This window comes from Triturus cristatus, chromosome 4_1, assembly GCF_964204655.1.
Source record: "Triturus cristatus chromosome 4_1, aTriCri1.1, whole genome shotgun sequence".
Classification (NCBI taxonomy): domain Eukaryota; kingdom Metazoa; phylum Chordata; class Amphibia; order Caudata; family Salamandridae; genus Triturus; species Triturus cristatus.
This window is the reverse complement of record NC_140585.1, coordinates 258187636-258207571: the sequence shown is the minus strand read 5'-3', so window position 1 is coordinate 258207571 and position 19936 is coordinate 258187636.

Here is a 19936-nt window from a genome sequence, read left to right as displayed (position 1 = left end):
AATCTCAAATAGTTACAGGTATGGGCCTACAACCGTCTGGCCGGCCGCTAGAGTGGCAGAAGCATATGACATATATACAGAAAAATCTCTTGGCGGCGCAAAAAGGTAAATCAGGAGATATCAGTAGTGCAGGCCACATAACTCCAAACCCACAATACGGTTTCCTTTTGTCGAAACACAACAACACAAAAAAAAAAAAAACCACACCCGCAAGGCAACCCGCAATCCCAAGTGACAGCACGCGCTCCTTAAGTGGGGGACCCCAACCAATCGCCAAACTCTGAAGAGGGGAATGAGAACAGATCAGGGACTGGGGAACCACGTGCCCGTGGCTGGGGGAGGGGGTCGGCTAGGGGGACGGAGCTGGTGAGGCAGCCGGCAGCAGTGGCGGCTCGCAAATACCCCCGCGATAGGCGTTCCAGGGGCCCCAGATTTTCACCCACGCCCCAGGCTTACCCCTCGCAACATACACCACCTTTTCACGAAACATACACCAATCCATGTGTTCTTTCCAGGCCGACACCGCCGGGGGCCTCTGGGATCCCCACAATTGAGCAATGTCACGCTTAGCTATCATGTATCCCAGAGTCACCCACCGCGTCTGCGGAACCGAGTAGTCAGTTGGCTCCCACACATTCAGCAAGCATCTCCTCGCTTCAGGCAACAGCGCGACACGCGTAACCACTCGCAGGACCTCGTGCACACCACGCCAGAATCGCTCCACCTTTGGGCATTCCCACAGAATATGCAAGAAAGTTGCCAAAGCACCACAGCCACGCTTACACAGTCCATCCTCAGCAAAGCCCATACGTAGAAGCCTTGGCCCCGTCACGTAAACCCGGTGGAGGATCTTAAGCTGGACGAAGCGAAGGCGAGCCGGGATGGCCACCTCCTTCGGAGAGGCCACCGCGGAAATCCAGTCCTCGTCGTCCAATTCCAGCCCATCGGCAACCCAGGCCTCGCGGAGGCCAGTCAGCAGGCCCGATCGGTCGTTGATCAGTTTTTTATATATAAGGGAGATCGTGCTGTCTGGGACATGGCCATCCAGCACTCTGTCCTCCAGGGGGGAAGACTCCGGAATGGACGCGACATCCGGGAAGACGGAGCCCAGCGCGTGGCGGACTTGTAAGTACCGAAAGTACTCACTGCCTTGCAACTGAAACTCCGTCTGCAGCGTCTCGAAAGTTTTGAATCCCCCCCTCGTCCAGAGATCTCCCACCGTGCTGATGCCGATCGTGTCCCACTTCTCGAAGCCCTTCGAGGTCCACAGGGAGCCCAACCTCGCAGACGCATATAGCGGTGACGCCCGGGTCAAACGGTCCTTCCACCCCATAGCTGCGTTAGCCGCGTGCCATACACGCACCATGACACGCGTCGGTCCCGTCAGGCGAGGGTCCGGCGCGCCAGAGTAGAGCGCTCGATTGTAGTCGCCACCGGGCAGGAGCATCTTGTCCATTTCAAATGCCGGGTTCAGGGCAGGCCCGTAAAGGCCATGATTAATCGCAGCTAGCTGGGAGGCCCAGTAATACCGTTTAATATCCGGGAGGGCAACCCCCCCGAATCACAGGATGTTGAGCTCAAGTCAAGACTCAAACCTGGTTCCTCAGTACCTAAGTCTGTAACTCTGGTTAATACGCCACATCCTCTCACCATATTTCTCTAAAATGTAGTCCAGGTATGGAATTGTAACTTACGTGGGTCACGAATATTCACCAAAGGGATTTACTTACCAGATTGATACTGAGCAAATTGCACTTTGTGGTTGAACCAGTTTCACATACTACTAGTCTTGATTGTGCCTATGTGATTGTTTGTCTTTACAGTTAACATTTGTGCAAATTCTATACACACATGAAGAAACGATTTTTATTACCACTGCTGGGGGAGGCTAATTTTAGACGCTGCAGGCAAGCAATGCTTTATGTACATTTGTTGCCTTCAATTAATATTTGCTTGCCGGTTGTTGGTTGTGCAATCAAACGTGAAACTTGAAAGAGTTTTGGACTCCTGTTTTCCAGACAGCTGCAATTTAGCCCCAATATGATAGATTTGTGAATAAATTATTTTGCCTAATAATTGTGATTTTTTTTAAATCTATTTATGAGATGGATTTTGTATATCAAATTGGATGCCTTTGGTTAATAGTATCATTTTGTATTCTTTGTTTTTGCCAGATGTAATTGTTTATATTACGTTTTCTATCTCTGTCCTATAAGTGGCCTATTTATGGCCGAATTGAATTGATTTACTAATGTTATATATTCTGTAAAAAATAAATTTAATTTAAATCAAATTCTGCCATAGCATCACAAAATATAACAATTTGGTTAAAAAAAATAATATTACACAAAAACAATTAAGAATTTTATTTTACTTTTAATAGTGAATTTAAATAATAACAATCCTTATACCACACAAATGAAACCAATCATAACAAATTATAAATCAAACACAAAAAACGATGTAAAAACTCAAAATAAGAAAATATTTAGAAAGAAATCTATTAATTGTTTATATTGATATTCATTACGAATTAAACACTAATAAATATATTGTTGTGATATAATACAGATATATTGAATATACCAAAACATTAATATATCAATAATAGATAATCAATATTTAAAGTCTAAACATTTCAAATGTTAAAATTTAAAAAATCCAATACGATTAAAAAAAGTTTTCTTTTTATTTAATTTGTTTAAATATTTAAACAAACATAAATAAAAAATGTCCGCAACCTTTTCCCTCATAAGCCCGGCAAACCGATCCTAAAAGTTTTAAAAACATACATTTAACTACTAAATTAAAAAAATTATAACAAAATAAATAAAATAAATTATAAACATAACACAAATACCATACAAAATGAACCTAAATAATGTTATTCTATGCAAAGATATTTTTTAATGATATACTTTACAAATATATTTAAAAAAACACTTAAAATGATATTCCTACTATCGATATTTATGTCCATGACATTTTGGACAGCACAATATTCCTGTAATGATATTTCTGTAGCACAATATTTATTTGCCAATATTTTGGCCAAACACCTACTCACACTCATTACCTCCATCCACAGAACCATATCCAGTGGCTGCATTTTCTTCCACCTCGCTCCTAAAGTCTGAAGTGACCTGCCTTTCCACATCATAGCCACCTGCTCTGTTCTTGAATTTTGCAAGAGACGGAAGACTTGAGTATTCCCCCAATTGTCTGCTCTGGGATAGGTCCACTCCGAGCCTGCTTCCAGCACCAGGATACTTTACCGGGTATGCTCTGCGCTTTACTAATACACATAACAAAACATAACATAAGAAATCAATGTGTGTCTGGTGTGTCTGATGTCAGGTGCATGTCACTTTCTTATTAACTGCAATGCAGAGGTCTACTACTCACTGCCATGCCAAGGTCTCCGCCCTATGAGCGGAGATTCTGCCCCTGGTGAGGAGATCCCCTATTCACTAATGTGGAATATCTCAATTTGGGGCAAAATCTCCTCCCGAGTGCAGGGATTCCACCAGACATAAAACACAACTGTAACTTACATTTAGAGCAGTCCTAAAGTACAATTATTCTGACTCTACTCCCTAAACAGAGGCGGTGGAAGCTTTATATTTTTTTTGCGATTAGCCAAAAGTTGTAAAGTTACTAAAAAATGTAAGACTAAATTATACATGTAAATTTACTAACAATTGTAAGTTACCTTTGTAAATGCGACTCTCGGTGTGCAAATGACTTTATTAAGGGCATGATCACAAGTTTAGCGGTCTCACTGTGGGCCTCCGCCCCAGCGCCCTGCTGCGAGACCATCAAACCCGTAGTAAGAGAACCCGCCAAATTAGGAGTTTAATCCTGGCGGGCAGTCCTGCTGCAGTGGTGCCTTTCTAAGGCTCAAAGGAGAGCCATAGAAAGGCACCGCCGTCGAAGCGCCGCAGCACGTCCCTGCTCAAGGAGCAATGCCCCATGTCATGCATTTCTTCCTGTGCAGGAACTGGAGCTGAAACATGCAGTGGGTACAGTATGTGCTCCCCTGAATGCACCCCCAGCACAGAGGTGAGTTGCCTCACCGCCACCCTTTACACGGCAGTCTCACCACCATGGATAGGGTTGCAGTGAGGCAACTTGCAATATGCTCGGTGTGCCACATCGGCACCGCCAGCATATTGCAGCCTCTGACCACTGCACCACCACCGCCGGATCACAGATCCCCGGCGGTTGCAGCGGTCCTGTGGCAGTCGGACCACCGGTGCGGTGGGGACAGTACTGTCACCTCGGGTTCGGCGGACCATCAGACCGGCAAACCCATAATTAGGCCCTAATTCCTGATGCAGGGAAAATATGTCAGCGATTCACAAATCCAAAAAGCATGATTAAGGTTTTATGAAACAGTAGAGAAGCCAGTATACCCGCGGAGATATTAAAAGAATGCAATTACAATGTTAATAAGTGAATATTGTCAAAATAATTGAAGAAAATAACCTTATCAAAATGAAAGTAATTTCAGAAAAGATTATGTTAAAATGCATTCCCTCCAGTCCTGTATACTGGATATCGCTTTGCAATTAATTCTTATGTGGCTTGTCTTATCTTTTAAGTGACTTGTGATGAATATTTCAGTGGTTAAACTGTTTTGTTTTGCCTGATTGTGCCGTTATGGTTTAAAGTAATGTTTGTCTTCCTTCGTGCAAGCGCCTCCAAGGCCCTGTGTTCATTATTCACATGTGGCATGAAATCAGAAATGGCTTTCTCCTTTCCCTTGCAACTGGCAAGCAATGAACAAGCTGAGTTCTTTCAGCTTCCTCAAGATTTCTGACAGTATATTGTGAGGTAATCTGAGCGAAAATGAGGGTGGGAGGGCCATTTTATTACGACCCCTGCACAAATACATGCCCATTTCAGGAATGAGAATCAAAGGTTTTGCTGTCATTACAGAATCCCTGTAAATTCACACAGGTCAATTCCAGCAGGTCCAACTTGCTGAAATTTACCAGGGGAAAAAATTGACAAACACTGTTGCATGCAGATTTTAGTTTTCAAAGCACTAAAAGCTTCATGTTATGGCCCAATTAATTGAGCACAACTTGTAATTGGCGTTAAAGAGTTAACCTTTAAAATGCCAAGGTATTGTATTTTAAAAAGGTGCAATATCTATCGTAGGCACAGCTGGGTCACTTGTAGATTACAAGTTACGGCTAAATTAAGATCCCTGTGTAAACAAGAGTTTGAACAGGGATCAGAACCATGACTAGTGTGATAATTAACACATTTTCGCAGCTTAACAACAATAGATTTTGGCAGGTCGATCCTGCCGAAATGTATCAGCGGAAAAGGCCCTGAAAAAGGTGAAACATGCAGAATTCGGTGCAAATTAAGCCTCATTTTTAAGTTGAAAGCTCGGTACAAGAGGTTTTTATTATGTATGGTAAGTAATGTACTCTGGGGTACCCAACCCAGGGTATTGCATTCTGAATTTACACCGAGGTCTAACGGAGACGCTTTAGGTGATCAGTGTTTCCAGGTGTTCCCCCAGTACTGAACAAATTAAACACTCAAGATCCTCCATGACAGGGCAAACACTGCCAACGTGGAATGAACCATTCACAAAAGGAGGAGGGAATACACTGCCTGGCATACCAGCACACAGTTAGCCATAATGCATTTTTAGTGAATGCACTGCATAATAATACTCACTTCAGTTCAAGCCTTTAATATTCACCATTGTTGATGCAGCCAGTCTCATGTTTAAGGATTGTTGCCCTTCTTCAGTAGAGAGTAACAAGGAAAGTTTGGGGGTGCTGGCTATGCTGCTCGCAGTCTTCTCAGGTTTAGCAGCACTTCCAGAACACAGGTGCTTCCCAGAGCTCGTCAGCCCAATGCCTCAGCAAGGAGCCAATCAAAAAAGGAGGAGTGAGCACACTGCCTGGCATACCAGCACACAGTTAGCCATAATGCATTTTTAGTGAATGCACTGCATAATAATACTCACTTCAGTTCAAGACTTTAATATTCACCATTGTTGATGCAGCCAGTCTCATGTTTAAGGATTGTTGCCCTTCTTCAGTAGAGAGTAACAAGTAAAGTTTGGGGGTGCTGGCTATGCTGCTCGCAGTCTTCTCAGGTTTAGCAGCACTTCCAGAACACAGGTGCTTCCCAGAGCTCGTCAGCCCAATACCTCAGCAAGGAGCCAATCAAAAAAGGAGGAGTGAGCACACTGCCTGGCATACCAGCACACAATTAGCCCAAATGCATTTTGGTAAATTCAGTGCATGAACTCACTCACTTCAGTTCAAAGACTTTAGTATTCAACCTTGTTGGTGCAGTAAGTGTTATGCACAGGATTTATAATGATGCATTGGGGCGAACTGAGTGTTGGGATGTGAGGTAGTGTGCTACCCCCCTCTTTTTGTTTGAAAATGCCCCCTTAAGCTAATGAGCTGACGGGCTCTGGTTGATGCACTCGCACCTAGTGAGTGGTAGAGAGACCTGTGAATAAATTTGGGAGTATTTCCAGCACCCCAAAAATAATGTGTTGCTCCCTACATAAGAAGGACAACAATCCTGAAACATGTCTAGAACTACTGAGCACTGGCTGCACCAACAAGGGTGAAGAACTAAAGACTGTCACTGAAGTAAGTGTTATCATGCACAGCATTTACCATGATGCATTGGAGCAAACTGCGTGCTGGGATGTGAGGTAGTGTGCCCCCACCCTCTTTTTGTATGGATTGAACCATTGTCCAAGTGACTATGTGGGACTCAGTCTGTCAATTTGCAGTATTCAATAGCAAACCTTTGTTTCACAATCATCCTCCCTCAAGATAAACTTTCAGCCCTTCAATTAAGGGGCTTTGACCTTTAAAACATATACATGGTTTTTAAAAGGATATCTAAAGAAACAAGAGTGTATTTAGCCTGCCAGACAAATGATGAGTAAAAGAGCGGTTATTTGTGACTTCGGAGACTGACAGTGTCATTTGGTATATCATCTGTGACATCATATATGAGGTCAAGAGCAGTCACTTAGGTGATGCTATAGTTACATAACTAGTCAGTGAACATTTCAGTGTGTGTGTGGTTTTGAAATGTAATCATAATGCCCCTTAAACTGAAGGTTTTAGGCAGATTTGCATGACTGTACACATTACATTATTTGCCTTTTCATTTCTGAAGAATATTTCAGTAAATGTTTCTGTTACAATATACTTCAGGCTTTTAGTAAAATAGTCACAGGGAGCAGTGGGTGTTGGCAAAAGCCTTGGCCACTCACAAAGCCAAGACCCTCTGACGGAGAGTCTGCATGCAAAAGTAATTCTGCCAACAAAGTTCAGGTGGCACAACATTGAGCTGACAGGGCACAGAACATGGCCTTTGTGTGCCTGGTGCTCAGTCTCTTTCCCCTTAAATCCTGTAGTGAATGCCTTTTACTGTGCCCAGGACGGAATGGGTTGTGGCCTATGGGATTAGGCTGCACAGTCCTTTGGGTACTGCCTCTGCCTTGTTCTGCACCCAATCACACCGCCAGAGATTGCAGGGCACGGGCAATAAGACAAATAAGACTTCATAGACCTAGGTATTAACAAGCATCAATGATCTGCAGCATTATTGAGCATTAATGACCCTATGCAGTGCGGATTAGTTATCAAAGGTCTCTGTAACTAATTTTTATGCAGCTCTAGCGAAAGTGATCAACAGGTGTCCAACATTATCCCGGCAGGAGTGTACACCATCATCCCACAAGTAGTCCTTGAAAGTGACACATCCCGACTGGTACTCCTCAAAGTGTCCACTCCGCACCGGCATTGATGAATTGTCTCAAAAGTATTTTAATCAATAGATTAGAAGCATTCATTTTCTTACACAATCTGACTCCAGTGGTAATCTGTAAGAAGCTTCAAATACATGACCATCCATGCATTTCAAAAAGTATAATGCCCAATAGCCAGGCATTGTCAGGGAATATTTTAATAAATAATCTACAGTCAATACCCCTAATTGACTATAGAAACAAAAACAACAAAAAGTAGAGTTTACAGTTTAAGAAAAGTCACACATTACCTACAGCCTGAAAACCAGAGCTCTGGAGTCTACAGTAACCACCCAAATGAAAGAAGAGACTCTAAGGGGCAGATTTAGAAGCCCCCCACGCCACCAGTACGTCACTTTTAGTGACGTACCAGTGGCGTATTTCTCTGCCCAATATCTACAAGGACAGGAAAAGCCACCCTGAGTGGCTTTTCCTGTCCTTGTAAATATGGCCCCGTTACACGCAGCACTTTGCGTGAAAGGGATGTTCCATGGGTGTTGCTGTGGGTGTTTCCACGCAACACCAATGAAACAAGTCCCCAGGGGAGGCATAGGGAGATACAACGAGGAGAAATGTTTTCATTTCCCCTCGTTTTTTCCTCTTTCAATGCGTGCTGCATTCTACTGCAGGCATTGAAAGATGAAAATGCCTGTAGTGATTGTTTTTGCGCAGGAAGGTGACCCTTCCTGCACAAAAACAATCTCCCCAAAACGCAGGCATCCTTTCAACATGGTGCAAGGGTGCCTGCACCGGCGCAAGGCAGCTGTTTGTGCGCAAGCGCAGGGAGGAGCACAGGACTGCGACATATTATTGTAAATATGTCACATTCCTGTGCTTTGAAGTGCCGCAGCATGGCGCAGCCAAAGGGCTTGTGCTGCCATGCTGCGGCATTTCCTCATAAATCTGCCCCTAAATTCCTTAAACGTTCCCTGCTTTGCCTCAAGCATTTTGGGGAGCAGATCTGAGTCTAGTTCTAGTAAGCTGGGCTGCAATGTCCTCACGAATTTCAGCCCCTTGGGCCCTGTTTCTTTTCCTCTGGGTGGGGGTTGCTAGTCTCCACACAGGAGAGTTTAGCTTTCTTTCTTCTTACAAGGCAGGCCACAGCAGCAGGGCTTCCTTTAGAAGCCGAGACTTGTTACTACCCGTGGGAGAAAATAACTTCCAGATCCTGTTCCAGGTCAGATGGCTTTTAAGCTGGAACAGAAGAGCATCTACGGAGGTCCAGACAAATACAAGCTACTAGCTCAAGGAACCAGCATTTAACTGAGAAAGGGGAAATGTTAGTAAGATATGACCAATAGATGTAGGCTACTACTGAACTAATTCATAACCTTTCTCATCAAAGCAGAGAGCATTTTTACCAGCTTTCTTTCCCAGTTTTCAAAAAGGAGGGAAAGGACAGGCACCAACTGGCCAAGAGAAATGGTTTCCTCTGAAAACAGTGTGCACACTTTGAGATTTGAAGAGAGTCCTTTGCTAAATGGAAAAAGGCCCCAGAAGGCACAGGATGCTAAGCACAATGAAAAAAGGCCACAGATGTCCACAGGATATGGGCTGAGCCTTACGCAAGTCAGGTAGGGGGTACGCTATCTTCTGTCAGATTTGGAATCATATGATTTGGAAGCATACCTGCACAGATTCGTTTAGGTCAGTCCTTTGTGTGTAGGCAGGGCTCAGGAATGAATTTACAATGCAGTAAAAAAAAGCAGAAAAGGATGAAATGCCTATGGGAACTCTGAGCAAGAACTGCAGATGCTGACATTACCGCCTGCTTGTGGTAAATAAAATCTTCTTTACCGGACTGAATTTCATACGGAATCTTAAGATAAAGTAAAAATAGCTCAGAATAACAAGAGGCAGAATCCGTGGTATAAGAGGTTTTCTAAATGGGCTTTATTCCATTCAAAATGGCCGACTCGAGTCGCGGCCTTCAGGTTCCGTCACCAAGAAGGTTCAGGAAGTGAAGTACAACACTTTATTGACAGACATGCATTTTTATAATAAGTGCATTACAATGAAACGAATGTAGAAGGCGTAACATTTGATAAGAAAAGTGACATGACAGGTACGTAATCGAAACTAGGCGTAATAAGGAATAAAAGAAACATGATTGGTTAGGATTATCAGACATAGGTGGATCTATAAGATAATACTTGGCATAGATGCGCGCGCGGCAGCATGACGTGTAATTGACGTGCAACTAGGGGGTGAAGGGGACTTGACATTAATTCTACATATGGAGACGAAAAGTCTGAGGGGTCAAATCAACCTAATCCCAAATCATATCTACCATCCTATGTTTAGAGAACTATGTTATCCACAAGGAAGGACTCTCGGACAGAATCTATTCTATACTAACTGTGTGTGCGTGTACAAGCGTCTAAGTGTCTATATGAGATGCGAGGGGCAGAAAACCTTCCATGGCAGCAGGGCTATGAATCATTTGCAGGAGGACGGAAAGGCTGAGTCCTTTGCTTGTGAGCTAAAGGAAATGTTTACCTAAATCACTAGACAGGAATGCATCGGCTGAAGAGCAAAATAGATAATTCGAAGGTGAAATACAGCTTCTTGGCAGGCAGGCGAAAACTGGCCGAGGCAGGCACCGTTAGCTGCACAGGGAGTAGGACAAAGTTCATGGATACAGATGCGAGCTCAAGCTGAAGCTGTCAAAGACAGAGAGCAGGGAAAGGCTTTGAGGACAGAATCGGGCCTACTTGCCTGAACTGTAAAAATGTAGTAACTTAGCCATATAAAGTCGGTGGCCTTTCATACCTAGGAATCGAATATCCAGCCCATCGATGGCGGATCTGACAGAGAACATGTCGACGGTAGACACACATATGTTTGCGTCTTAGAAACTGGAACTGGAGGGAACATACATGTACTTGTAACATGCATATAGAACCGTTGGGGTCCAAGATAGGGGACATAACTGATCAGGAAAATCCACATTTCCACATTCCCTCCTTGTCCCCTACTTGCCCTTCAAGAGATATCAATCTTCATCATTCCATCGATTTGCTCATTGAGCATCATTTCTTCTTCCTTCTTCTTCCGGCATTTTGAACGAGAACTTTGATATGGAATGCATGATGTGGCATACAGACCACAAATCGCGGGTCCACATTGCAGGCATAAACAACAACTGAAGAGCATAAGAAGGCCAATACCTAGGAAGGATAGAACTCTCCATCCCCAGGCTGATATCACACTCCAAAACCACCCGGACCACGTCCAAGTGCCTGGATTCTCGTGTATCTGGCTTACAATCTTATGAAGGCGTGTTATAGCTTTATATACAGATGGCGAATTTTCTGGTATGAATATGCAGCAGCTGGATCCGATGACCCTGCAAGCTCCGCCCCTATCGGCCAGGATGACGTCAAGGACAAGACGATTCTGGAGAACAACAATTCTCATCACTGATTGTTCCTCTGTCAGATTGCCTAGGGCGGCTATAGTCTCGTTTACTACAGCTTCAAGAGTCTTGGTGAGTCTGCGTATCAGCTTACTATTTGATATTGTACCTATATAGGGAAAGATACCTTTATTGAAATCTACATACTTGTCCCATGCCGTCTCAGTATAATCGACAACTGGGAGATCTCTACGCTCTCTTTTGTGTACTAAATGAACATTTCGATAATAATCAGGGGGAGCTAGGAAAACAGGTGGCAAAAGGAATGCTATGTAACAGGTACCATCCCAATCTAGAGGCAGACGCATATATGCCGTCTGACCACATATAAAGTAAGAATGGCGAGAAGCTCTAAATGAAGATTTACCTTGATCGCTATATTCTACTGTAGTAACGCATTGGCTATGGCCCATATGTATGGAACCAACTTTTCTTACACATAATTCACCCTTAACTGGAAATACTGACATAGTGGGCAGAATTAGTTCAACTTCGGATTTGACATTCAAAATCATAAGATTAGGCGTAAAATTACCTAATTTATACACTTCATTTTCTAAATCAGTTCCTGTTCTACTGGGGTGACCCTCCTTATTGGGGTGACAGACTTTGAATAAAACTAGATTCAGATTTCCCCATATCCAATGTTGTTGATAAACTGCTGTGTCTGGGTCTATGGAATTTAATAAACTAAACCATGCTCCACAGGAGCCATTGTGTGTGAACGGATGTGGAAAGAAAGGCAGAACTCCTTTGGTATTCTGATAGGGAGGGAGTCGGCCACACACCCAACAATTGGTGGCATTACTAGTCTGATGGGAATGATGTAACATACTAATGAATGTGTTATTGCGCAGCGCAAGTCTATAGGACAACTCATGTGGGGGTAGGTCACTAAAAGAGTGTTCATCAGTTATATTGAAAGCACGTTTAGAAACAGGATAATACATATGCAACAATATACTTGCAGTAACTATTAAAAAACTCAAGGAAAACAAAATTAATAAAGTCACAATACAGTGGCTACGCAGTAATTTACAATAAGCATGTCGTTTCATTATGATTCTGGACTCTACATCATTCAGACCTAAGGGATACATGTCGGGACAGATTCAACCGCTTCACCTTGGAGAGGACTTAAACAATCAAATCGTCCGACAGTTTGGATCTGGACCTGAGTTTCTGCTTATAGAATTCGGTGCTACTGGCCTCAGCCAAGGGTAGCTTTGAGTCAATGGGGGAAGACACACGGGGAGTACTGTTTGTGTCTGGAGGAAGTCCATGAAATTTCTTGATATGGCTGGAATGCACCCAGCCTTTTCTCCCTTCGATCTTCACAGCTGTTCTGGTCGTCAGCAGGACCAACTTAGGAAGCCTCCACCTTGGCTCCAGTTGGGTTTTCCGATCAAAATTCCTGACGAGAACATAATCGCCGGGAATTACGTCATGAGGTTTCACCTCGGTGTTGTCGGGAAAAGCTGCGACTACCTGTGAACGACAAGATTGTAGTGCAGACATCAAGGAAGCCAGGTAATCTGTCAGCATATTACAGTCAACATCAGTTATTTTACGGGGTATAGGCGTCCCCCACATATTCGGTGGTCTACCAAAGATCACCTCATAAGGGGATAGCCCTGTTCGAGAGTGTGCTACCATCCTCATGTAAAATAGCGCAACTGGTAAGGCTACTATCCAGTCCACACCTTTTTCCTGACATATTTTAGACAATCTGATTTTTAAAAGTTGATTATGTCGTTCCACGAGACCTGCTGCCTCGGGGTGTCGGACACAGTGGAATTTCCACTGATATCCCAACAAAAGTGAGACATGTTTCATTAATTCGGATGAGAAAGGCTGGGCGTTATCTGAATATACAACACGTGGTAAACCGTACCGTGGGAAGAATTCTCGAACTAGCTGCTTGGCAGTAGTCGGGGCAGTGTAATCTGATACGGGATACGCCTCTGTCCAACGGGAGAGAGCGCAGACAACTACGAGAACATATTTGAATCCTCGACAACGTTCCATCTGAATATAATCCATCTGGAGGACTTCAAAAGGATGGTCAGGAGGCTGAAATCCACCCTGCTCTACGGGAACACTCTTTCCTGGATTAAACTGACAACATATCATACAGGTACGAACTTTTTGTTTAGCTGCTGCTCGTAAATGTTTGTTGAACCAAATGTGCTGAATGCTGTCTAGCATAGCCTTCTCTCCTAAATGTGCTGGACTGTGAACTGTAGCTATAATGGCTTGAACCATGGAATCAGGGAGAAACCATACAGATTTCTCCTTCGTCATCCACCCTTGATCTGTCTGGATCCCTCCTAGTTCAGTCCACTTTTTTATTTCTTCTGCTGTGGCATGTGTCTGTATGTCAATTACGTCAAGTGCGGGATCCTTAATTGTCATACACTGTGTTGGTGTCTGAACTATTGGCTTTGTCATGTCTAATGTGCGATTCTGAGCAGTCTGTTTAGCTGTTCTGTCAGCTAAATCATTGCCTTGAGAAATGGTATCAGTAACCTTCGTGTGTGCTTTACATTTCATAATCGATATAGCAGTGGGTAGATGTATTGCGTCTAACAAAGCATGAATGAGGGGTCCGTGCTGAATGTGGGCACCATGGGAGGTTAAATAACCTCTCTCTCGCCACAGCACGCCGAAGTCGTGTACAACTCCGAATGCATAACGTGAGTCAGTGTATACATTAACTTTCTTATTTGTGGCTTGAATACAGGCTTGTGTTAGAGCAATAAGTTCTGCTGCTTGGGCTGACAAAGTATCTATACAATTTGTCTCAATAACTTTACTGTCTGTTGTGACTGCATACGCGGCCACTAAATCTCCTGTACTTGTTCTCATGCACGATCCGTCTACATACAACGTCAGGTCTGGATCTAACAATGGAACGTCTGTCAAGTCTTGTCTAGGTTTCGTCTTTATTTCAATGATTTCAACACAATCATGAGCTAGTGGGTCTGTTCCAATTACAGGTAATAGTGTAGCAGGATTCAATGTATTACACCGTCGGATCTCTATGTGTGGTTGAAACAATGTCAGTTCATAACCGGTAAGTCTTGCTATGGTCAAGTGTTGTGTTTGTGTTCGGTTCACAAGAACCTCTACTGCATGTGGTACTTGTACTGTCAATGGGTGTCCTAATACTATGGCATCGCTTTGTCTGATTGCTAAAGCTGTCGCTGCCACTGATTTCAGACATGCAGGCAAAGCCTGAGCTACGGGATCTAATGTACTGGAAAAATAAGCACATGGCTTGCGTGATCCTGCTTGGTCCTGAGTGAGTACTGACAAGGCAGTACCTTCGCGTTCTGTAACAAAGAGTGTAAAATGTTTGCTATAACATGGTGTTGCTAAAACAGGTGCTTGACATAAAGCTTTCTTTAAGCTTTCAAAAGCTTGTGTATGTTCCTGAGTCCAAGGGAGAACAGTCGATGTGGCTGCCTCCTGTGTGGTTAACTGAATGAGTGGTTTTGCTAGAAATGCGTACTGAGGGATCCACTGCCTACAATATGAAGTGAGGCCTATGAAAGCTCGCACCTCCTTTTGTGTCTGGGGTATTGACATGTTAGCAATTAACTGGATGCGATCTGGTGTAAGCTGCCTTCCCTCCTTGGACAGCGAGTGACCAAGATAAATAACTCGCTGGACACAGAATTGCAGCTTAGAAGGGGACACCTTGTGCCCCTTGTCGGCTAGGAAATGTAAAACTGTCAGAGAAGCTTTTTCACATTCTGGCTCGCTTCTCGCGGTGATCAGCAGATCATCGACATATTGAAGCAGTGCAGTATTGACTGGCATGTGGATACTGTCAAGTTCTCGTTTCAGTGCTTGGCTGTAGATGCTGGGGCTTTCTGTGAATCCTTGGGGGGCGCGTGAGAATTTAAAGCTGCGCCCATTTAAACTGAATCCGAACAAATATTGGCTTTCCGGATCTATTGGGACGCTGAAAAAGGCATTCTTGAGATCGATTACAGTAAAGAATGTTGCTTCGGAATCAATTGCTGTCAACAATGATGATATATCAGGGACCACAGGGAATTGTGGTACAATGCACTTGTTTAGTTCACGCAAATCAATAACCAATCGGTACACTGGTGGGGCAGTAGGATCAGTTCGTTTAAGAATCGGAATTATCGGTGAATTACATACATTGGAGTCTGTTTCTACAACTACTCCCTGGGCAATCAGCTCATCAATGATTTTCAGCAAAGCCACTACAGCATCATGCGGTAACTTGTATTGTCGCATTCGTGGTAGTACCACTCCTGCTTTCAATGTGACTCGATAGGGTGTAATGTTCATGCAGCCAACATCCGTAGGGCCTTGTGCCCATAGATGTACTGGTAAAGTCTGTAGTCGGGGATCCATGTCTCTAGACACATAGTGACCTTTAAAATCACGTAGAAACAACCTTACTCCTTCCGGAGAACAACATATTATGGCTCCTAGTGCTTTCAGAGTTTTAATTCCTAACAGATTTTCTGGGCATGATTTAGTAAGCAATAAATCTGTAGTTCGTGTCAAAGGTCCTATCGTAAGTGGTAGAGGCTGTGATACTTCATTAACAATAGGTTTTCCTGAAAAACCAAGGGAAACATTTTGAGAGCCTGAGAGGGGTGCCCCTGGAACTTCACTACGTTTTATGGTTGTTCGACTTGCCCCTGTATCGAGTAAGAATTTTCTATCTTGACCTAATAATTCACTATGTACATAAGGTCCTTCTTGATCTACAGGAATCTCGATAAGCGGTAAGTCAACTTCCCTCTCTAGGCTGGTTCATGCGTAACGCTGATATTCAGGGTATTCATACTGTGCAGTCTGATACATTTGTCGTGTTGTGGTTTGTGTGGCAGTAGCAGGCAACGGTGGTGCAGCTGGCACAAACTGTATGGGTTGCTGTGAGGCTGGCATGGACTGTTGCTGAACTGGCATGGACTGTCCATGCTGCATAGCTCCTTGTTCATTCTGATCTTGTCTAACTAATCGTGGTCTCTCCTTTGCAATACCTGTAGCTATATTACGTTTCAGGACTGGACAATCGTGTACATAATGGCCTAGTTGTTTACAGTAATTGCAGGTTCCTTTTACAGGAACTGCGGAATCACCAGAATGTGTCACACCCTTTTTGTGACCATCTGCTGGTACTGTCTGAGAAACTAGCATTTTCATTTTTGTATCCTTCATGCGTCTATGCTCGTGTTCTTGTTCATCCCTAATTCTATTGTGATGATACTGTAACATTTGTAGCATTTGCGACGGAGTGTTACTTTGCCAGGTACTCTCGAATTTCAATATTCTATTCTTTACTGGAGGCAATGCATTTTCCACTAATTTTGTCACAAATAAATGTGGATATGAGTCACTACTTGCTTTTATACCACTATTTATACCAAAACATTTTTCAAATCGAGCATAATAATCGCTTGTGTCTTCATCTTGCTTTTGTTTGCAGGCTGTGATTGCACCCCAATCTTCCTTTTTTGTAGTTAATAAACGTGGCAGTACCTGTACTAGTAAACCTGGTAACAGTTTAACTTTATCCCCGAGCCCTGAACCTGCAGTTCGGCCCCTTTCTTCCTCTGCTAATGCTGTCCAGTCTATCTTTTGGTCTCCCACTTCCCACTCTTTTTCTTTCAGTTTTTCATAAATGCCAGCAGGCAAAAGCACCTTTAATATCGTCATAATATCAGGAAAGGTGTACTCTCCCATCAGTAACATGTCTTTAATTTCTCGGTGGAAACCCGCTGGGTCTTTGTCATGACTAGGTACTACTTTCTTCATTTCTAATAATTCCATTTTTGATATGGGTGTGTAAACAAATACACGGTGAAACTCATTGTCTTCGCCTTTTATTGGGTGCACTTCTCGTAAAGGATTTTGTCTATCCATATAGTACGGCGCTCTTTCTCTGCGGGGCAGCGAGAGAGAATCCGGACTTACACAAAGGACATACTGCTTACGTGACACTAATATCTCTTTAATTAGCTTGTTACTAGAACCTCTCCATCTGTTTGTGAGTAGTTCCGTTAATATATCAGGTAAAGGACCAGGGTCAGCATGTTGGCTCTTATATAATATGAGGAGTTGCTGAATCATATAGATTCCAGCTAAACGTTGTTCATCTGTACTGAGATTAAAAAACGTGTGTGCTACGGTCTTATCACCGTATTTTTCAGGACTGTCAATCCAGTGAACGGCTGATCTGGCTAATTCTTGCTCATCCATGGAATCGAGGAGGTGGTAACCTCTTCGTTCTCGTAGTATTTTATCTGCGGCTTGAAACGAATGTTCAGGAGACTTCAGATTTATTACAGGCGTCGGATACGTTCTGCTATTATTTGGGCATACAGAGTGTATGGGATCAGGAAAACATCTAGCATTATCACAGGATCTTCCTCTGCCTACATAGGCTATGGTCTCTGACTGTCTTGCGGAATTCCCTGATTCGGACACTTCATCTTGCTCAAACTCGTCTGTTCCCAATCTTTCTTCATGAATACGCTCTATTTCTTTACGGATTTTTCGGCACATGGCTATTATACAATTTTGCTTATCGTGTCTCCCTTCTGATATATTCTGACTCCATCTTGTAAGAATAAGCATTGCATTCGGGTCTACCCCCGGACGATCTTGATTTCTGATTACACAGTTTATGAGGAAACGTAACAGTTCCCCCTGTATTTCTACTTTCTGGAATTCCATAGCTCTGTTAATACATCCTGGATCTCGTCCTGTTTGAACAAAATGATATATGTTATCTAGATGCGTAGTCATTCCTGGTAACCTTGCTAAATACTCTGCGGCTCGCCTGATACGTAATGATGCCAGGACCATTTCGTCCTCTTTACCAACCACCGGGTCATATCTACAATTAACAAGGAGTTCCTTAAGCGTACGTTCACTTACGAATTTTGGTGTACGTGAATGTGCTGACTCTTGAAAGACAAGTTTATTTATTCTAGGTGGTGTAAAGGTACTGCTAGCACCTCCCGTGGCCCCATCTGGGGCGTCGGGTGTGAATGGGTTCGTTGAACGTGACACAGCAACTATGGGTGTCGATACCTCTGTAGAGTCGACTGCGGAGACAGATGCGGAAACAGATGTGCTTGCCGAAGCTTGTGTCGGGACTTGCTGTTGCACGGGGACAGATACCTGATCCTGACGTTGAACCCCTCCGCCAGACGGTCTATGTGGTGCGGCGTTAGCATACTCGGGAGCTGCGTCGTCTAGATATGAGGAAAGAAAAACATCTTCTGCGGTTCTGGGATGCCCTTTTGGATGTACCTTAATTGGAAATAATGGGGGTGGCAAGTCTTTTGGCATCTCTGGAGCAGCCTTAGGTAGTCCTTCGGCTAGAAGGGGATACATACCATTCATAAGAGCATTTCTTTGTCTATTTATTTGTTCTGATTTCACTCGGATACCTTCCTCAATTAATAGATTTTCTTGAACTTTATTTGAACTTTCTTTACTCCTCTCTTCTTGTCTACGTGCTTTTTCTGTTTGTCTATGAGATTCTTTACGCCATAACTCAACAGCGTCTTTCTGTGACTGTCTGACCTTTCTTTTCCATAACTCTTCCTCCACTTTCATGATGCACTCTGCATCCCAGGTTCCCGCTGCGGGCCACCTTTGACTTTCCGGTAATCCCTTGGTATAATCTACCCATAGATCAAGAAACAATATGGCATCTAAGCCATGCTTATGGTACATAAAATGCCCTGGAGTGTCCCTAGGAGGGATAGGAACTGCTTCTTCAAGCACCCCTTTTCTGGTAGTAATCTGTCTTAACTTCGAGAAGAGCGGCATATTGACAACTGATCTGATACTTACTCTTGAACTTACTTAATACGAAAAAACACAATAATGAACAGTGAACAATGAACAATCATTCATACCACAATATTTGAACACTTTAAACATTAAACATTAAACATTTTAACAACGACCGACAATGATGACAGTCTGCCTAACTAATCACCACGCTGAATTCTTGACAATAACTGAATACTTCGGAATACTTGATATACTGCTAAACAGTACATATACACTGCTAAACAGTGCAGACCGGATTTGTGTACCCAAATCCGTCTTGACCGGCACAACCTATGTGCGCGTCAACACGCCTCCCCGGCGATGGTACTCACCGAGTAGCTCCTTGAAACGGAAGGCCTCAGAGAATGGACAGGACTTGATGACTGCGGACAGCGGACCCTCTGGACATCGGGATTTCGAAAAACCTGGTGGGCCTCTGTATACCTCGGATCTTGCTCTCTCAGCTAGGCTCTGGTCGGGATACTTCGCACTTCTCACCGCCTCGTCTGGGTTGATCGCAGCCTCAGTCGCCCCCGCTTGACCGGAGGGAGCTTACAGGAAATCCTGCTGGTACGCGTTTATGGTCCGTCCAGCTGTGGCAGGAGACCGGGCCTGCAACGCACCGCCGGCGCGTGAGATGAGAAAGTGTCCCTGTTCGGGCGCCATTATGTGGTAAATAAAATCTTCTTTACCGGACTGAATTTCATACGGAATCTTAAGATAAAGTAAAAATAGCTCAGAATAACAAGAGGCAGAATCCGTGGTATAAGAGGTTTTCTAAATGGGCTTTATTCCATTCAAAATGGCCGACTCGAGTCGCGGCCTTCAGGTTCCGTCACCAAGAAGGTTCAGGAAGTGAAGTA